Genomic DNA, 6,891 nt, shown 5'->3' on the forward strand with positions numbered 1-6,891 from the left:
ATTGAATTAAAATGATTCGTATTAAAAAAAATCATAATGTAAAAGGATTGTTGACTCCATTTAATAATGTTAAAACCTTAAGCGGATAGACTCCGCCCAATGGGAGTCGTGAAACATCTCAGCCAATATTAATATTTAAAAAATAAACATAAAATAGTATATTTCCCAGTAGCATTGACTCTAGCGAATATAAAAAAATTAGAAAAAAAGATAAGCTTTATTTCAATTATAATTATTTTTTTCCCTTCTTCTTTAACACAATTAAAATATGAACGATATAAAAATTTATCAAGCTCAATTCAATTAGAATAAAGTGTAAAGTCTGGAGAAAATTTATAATTTTAGAAAAAATATGCATTATTTTTTCTTTAATTTAAGAATTAAAAATATTAAACCACCAAAAAAATCTACTCAAATATATGTTACAAGTTTATATACGTTACACTTCAAAATTCTGTATAAATTCCTCAAAATTTATAGATGTTTAAAGATTTTTAAAATTAAAATTAAAAAAAATCTATTTAAATATATACATATATATTAATATAAGGTTATAAACCGAAAGAATTTACACGTCATCTTCAAAGTTTCCATCTATAAATTCTTCAATATTTATTGAACTGTGAATAGCAAGTTCCAAATCCATTTTTCACTAGATCTTTGATGGACTCCCTGTTGCGGTTTTCCAACTGTTCTCTTTATCCAAATCGTTGCCCCTTTTATTCTTCTTCTTTTTTTTTAATACTAAAAATGGCTCAATAGACAGATTCCGTGTGGTAAACACGAAAACGAAAGAAAAAAAATCTGTTCAGAAATTCGTATTATATCAAATATTATAACAAAACCAGAACCACTAGCATTATCAAATATTGTTATTTTTCCTGGTTACTACTTCAAAACTATTTTTTCTCATTTTTTTTTATTTGGAAAGGATCCAATTTTGAGTGATATTTGGTAGGCCAGATACAATCGAAATTGAGTTCTATATACTCTAACTGATTCAAACTTTTTTATATTTAGGCTATTTTCTGAGCGTTATTACTTTTGAATAATAACTATCATTAAAACTCCAAAGGAAGAAAAAATAATTATTATTTTGTAAGAAGAATCACACACTAAAAACTGATCTTTAATATCGCAGAAATAATTCTAAAGGCGAACATTAAATAAAAATGACTTTTTAATAATGACAAATCATAAAAATCATTAGCTTTCATAATAATTTTTCAAATTAAGATTGACAAATATTTTCTTTCCACTTTCTATTTCTTTTTTTAAGTACTTAAATTTCGATTTTTCTTACGTTCTTTATATAAATTCTTCCAGCTATTTACTGCTATTATAACTTAAGGTGAATTCGTTTTCTCAGAATGAGGTATTCTTTTACGTCAGTTTGACGTCATTCATATATGATTTTCTAATGGAAAAGTGTAAAATGGCGTTAAATTGATGTAATAGTATACCGTATATTAATGTGGCATACGAAAGCACCTTTAATTCTTAAATTTACAGTACAATTTTTTACAGTACAATCAAATCTACTAAAAAAAATATAAAAGCAATCACTTTTATAAGCGAATAAACGTACAAACAATTGATATCTATGATCGAATGAATGATTTCAGTAAATTTCACAACATTCTACGTATTAACAGATCAATATATACCTTTACATCATCCTATCCTATAGGCCTATATTTTTTCATAAAGGAGAAGTGTAAAATGACGCCAAATTTACTAAAAATAAAGTGTTAAGGAGACGTCAAATAGACGTAATAATTTATACTAATATGACAAAATGAATGCATTTTATTTCATAAATTTACAACACAATTTCTTAACGTTAAAACGTCGTAAAAGCGTACAAAAATAATCATTTTTGTAAGCGAATAAACTTATAAAAATTTATATTTACGATCGAATGAATGAATTTCAGCCAAATTTTTTTTTTTTTTTTTTTTTTTTTTTAGTATATTCTACGGATTAACAAATAGATTATAGTCGAAGTGGATTTACTTGTATGATTCGCAATAAATCTACTCCCGCATCCAAAAACTAATTGAACAGTTTTGGTATTTACCCAAGGGTATATATGAGTAGCTAGTAAAACACATCACTAACTTCTTCTTAGTATCTATCTTAAATCTTTAGAAAATATTCGCTTCGAGTACTTCGGTCGTTCACCCATATATAATAGACAAGGCTTTTGGATTTATCATTCTCTGTTAAGTAATAAGCCTGTTTTAGATTATATATATATATATATATATATATACGGTTTGCCAAAAAAAGGAAGGGGAGGAAAAAAAATTGGCTTCTGGGATTGCTTGGATTTATATAGCCTACTGTAGAAAGAAATCTTTTAAGTTATGAGCTCTGATAAGCGAGTTGATTTCCTTATATTTAAGAGAAAAATATTTATCATCTTTCAGAAATTGGTTTTTTCACTGGTTCGGTTTTCTATTACTCTTTTCTCTTTATACTTTTCTTTAAAAGGGTAAGTTCTCTCTCTCTCTTTTTTGTTTAAAAATTTTTTAATTTTCATATATGAATTATTATTTTTTGGTTGAAGAGTTCTTTATTATTTTTTAATCTTAAAAATACTTCTAGATTATTTAAGGTCTATTTGAATGATTTATTCGATTATTTCGAAAGGATGACGAGTGAAAAATGTTTTAAATAATTGATTTAAACGTATATTGGATATTAATATAAAGACGCCATAATAAAAAAAATTCAAAATTAACTAATAAACTTAACAGATTTATGAATTGAACGTTGATTGGTTAATTATAAGTAATTAACATATGACGTTTTTTTTAAAATTTATTATCTCATTATTATTATGCTTTATAATTTAGCTTTAAAATAATAATAATTATTATATGTTTTAAATATTAAAAATTTTAAAAATTCATTTAAATCCCTTTGATTAAATTTAGATTTTTTTTTTTTAATTTGTGATATAACTTATTAAGCGTGTTTAAATAAGCCAATAAATCAATTACACGTATCTTTCTATTATTGGTTAATTATTTCATTCTGTGTCGATTGATTATTTCAAATCTGAATTAGTAATTAAAATTTACACAAAAATAAAATAATTTTTATATTTTAGTAAATAAAATAAAAATTCTTAATAATTTAAACCTGTCACGAAATCTAAATTACATTTTATTCTTTGTTATTTTTTTTTATTTTTTTTTGTATTAAAATCTCGAAACTTAATGGATTTTAAGCTAGGATACTGTTTCTTTTGTTTGCATTCAGTCTATTAGAAAAAATCTTTGTTTGAATATATGAGATAAATATTTACATACAGTATGGACTAATAGAGGTGACATCTATGGGTAGTAAATGTGTATATTTAATATGTGTACGAGCAGATGTCGAATTCCACGCAAATCTTATGATATGAGAAAAGAAGCTTTTGAATATTTGCTGACGTCTTCAAAGTTTGGAATGTTCGCTTATCATGGAGAAGACGTTATTTACATAATGTTTAAAGGAATGGAAACCCGTATGGTTTTGTATGGAATATTTAACTTACGTGTACGATTTTTTTCCTTAAATATTTTTAATTAAATTTTTCTGATTTTTAAATAAATTATACATATTTTTTTTCAAGTAAATACTTTTATCTTTTATTGCTTTAAAATCATTAAAAGTAGTATTTAAATGAAAATGTTTTTGTTTTTTTAATAAAAAATGAACTGATTTTTAAGCTAATTTACTTTAGAAAACTTTAATTTTCTTTAATGCATTTATTGAAATAAATTGATTTAGAAAATATTTTAAAAATTTTAAAGTAATCTAGTTTACTCTATAAGTTACTTCCAAATTTTATTAAAAATTTTAATTTTTTTATCTTTAAAAAATCCGAGTAATAAGTGGAAGAATATTAAAAATTTTAAGAACATTAAATTAACTGTATAAAGATGATTTTATAGAAAATATTTTATAGAAAATTTTACAAATTTTCTATAAAATATGTAATTACATAGGCCTACAACTTCTTTTAAATTATAAAAAAAATTACTTTGAAAGGCCATTAAACTTTGTTAGATTTCTTTTTTTCCATTCTTATCGATCGAGCTTTAATACTTTTAATCTGTACTAAATTATATTTTGAGCCTGGATTATCAAAAATGTCATATTAAAGTAAATCGATAATAAAAATCTTTCTTAAAAATTAGTTTTCTACTAAACAAATTCCTTATTTAAACTTCATTTAAAATGTGTTCTTCTTCTAAGATATTGTTATTATTATTATTTTTTACATTAAAATGTACAGTACATTATTTGAAGAGAATCGAACAAAGTAAATTTATATTAGTAAGAAACATTCGTTTATTACATTATTCTCTTCCAAGAGGGATTTGCTGTGGCCATTGTCTGCTCCTATTTACACGATACTCCTTCCAATCCCTGACCCGTATGTTTGCACTGACCACACAAGAAGTACAAATAAAGGGAATTGTAGTAGACTACACAATACTACACAACTCAAACATCTTTCCATAGTCCACAATTGAGGTTATTGCTTTTGGTCTATTACCCAGATTGCTTATCATCCCACCACCTTGTAAGAAATTTGCACCTATTCATTAACCGGAAGGAAGATCTAGATAATCGTTCTCACTATAATATTCCTTTCAAAGATCGAAAGGAAGGGAGGGAAAAAGCTAAAAAAAAAAGAAAAAAAAGGAAAAACCTTCGCCATAAATCGACTAATATAAAAAATGGCAAAAAATTTCAACTGACTTCTCTTCTATACGTGACATGGTTGCTTTAATACTGTAAGACTGTATATCCGTAACTTTGTGCCTCCCGCGCGAGACATAAAACCATCCGGATGTTTTGGTAGCTCATTGAGAATTCCAAAAAGTTTCTGCTAAGAACTAACCTTCTTCTGTGCAGCTATAAACTTTTTCCAGTTTTTGTTGGGTTAGACGTACAAAGATTGGGAAAGATACTGTTGGAAATGAAACCAATCTTTCTTTTCTCCCTTATGTTGTACACTTCAAATTTTTATTATTCGGTAGATTTAAAATATTTATATATTTAACATACTACGAGTTACTTTTTATCAAATATACAACCGAGTAAAATTATTTATATAAAAAGATAGTAAGAAAAATCTGAAATATGGAAGATGTTTTCCTACTCAAGCACGTTTCCTCGCTATAACTTTTTTAATAATTTGCTGTCATTCTGAAAAGAATATATTTCTTCTTCTCCTATTTTTCCATTATGAAGCTGACTATTTAAATTGCATATAAAAACGTAGCAGAGTTGAAATTAAAAAAAGTAATAATAATAATAACCAACAAAAATATGTTGTTGAAATGTTTTTGAGTAATTTAATTNATGCATAAACGTAAATATATAATTACTTAAAAATATATCTAACTTGTAAGTTGTGTATAGGCCTATATAAATTATTCAAACTTTGAAAAAAGTGATTACTAAGCAAAATAGTCAAAAATATTCTTACTATAAAAAATACATTTCAGTTATTTTTGAATCAATACAATTTTCTTCAAGCGATTTATTACTAATTGTAATATAGTAGCTGTGATTTTGTTTCAAAATGTCTGAAGAATATTATATATAAAAAATTAAAATCTGCACTCTTTTTGATGAAAAACTTGTCTAAAACACGTGACATAATACAGCCAAACCTCTGTACAACGGTCATTGACGGAAACGTGAAAAATGGCCGTTGTTGGGAGGTTATTTTTTACGTTCTCGAGAGAGGGAGGAATGCATTTTTGCTCAACGTTCCCGAAAAACTGGTCTCCTTTATTGAAAATTCGATTGTATTAATACTAAGATAATATATGAATATTTTATAATTGTCAAATTACTTGACTGCACGTGAAGAACACATTACAGAATAGATGAAATACGCAAGAAACATGTTTGTAAATTATATGGAAATATATATATAAAGACAATATAAGCTATAATTTTTATACATTCAAAAAGTATTTAAATATTTAAATTAAGGTTATTGCTGAATTTCACTTCGATAGAATTGAATTAAAATGATTCGTATTAAAAAAAATCATAATGTAAAAGGATTGTTGACTCCATTTAATAATGTTAAAACCTTAAGCGGATAGACTCCGCCCAATGGGAGTCGTGAAACATCTCAGCCAATATTAATATTTAAAAAATAAACATAAAATAGTATATTTCCCAGTAGCATTGACTCTAGCGAATATAAAAAAATTAGAAAAAAAGATAAGCTTTATTTCAATTATAATTATTTTTTTCCCTTCTTCTTTAACACAATTAAAATATGAACGATATAAAAATTTATCAAGCTCAATTCAATTAGAATAAAGTGTAAAGTCTGGAGAAAATTTATAATTTTAGAAAAAATATGCATTATTTTTTCTTTAATTTAAGAATTAAAAATATTAAACCACCAAAAAAATCTACTCAAATATATGTTACAAGTTTATATACGTTACACTTCAAAATTCTGTATAAATTCCTCAAAATTTATAGATGTTTAAAGATTTTTAAAATTAAAATTAAAAAAAATCTATTTAAATATATACATATATATTAATATAAGGTTATAAACCGAAAGAATTTACACGTCATCTTCAAAGTTTCCATCTATAAATTCTTCAATATTTATTGAACTGTGAATAGCAAGTTCCAAATCCATTTTTCACTAGATCTTTGATGGACTCCCTGTTGCGGTTTTCCAACTGTTCTCTTTATCCAAATCGTTGCCCCTTTTATTCTTCTTCTTTTTTTTTAATACTAAAAATGGCTCAATAGACAGATTCCGTGTGGTAAACACGAAAACGAAAGAAAAAAAATCTGTTCAGAAATTCGTATTATATCAAATATTATAACAAAACCAGAACC

Source organism: Centruroides sculpturatus, unplaced genomic scaffold (genome assembly GCF_000671375.1).
Source record: "Centruroides sculpturatus isolate CEXI.00-Female unplaced genomic scaffold, Cexi_2.0 scaffold44, whole genome shotgun sequence".
NCBI classification, from domain to species: Eukaryota; Metazoa; Arthropoda; class Arachnida; order Scorpiones; family Buthidae; genus Centruroides; species Centruroides sculpturatus.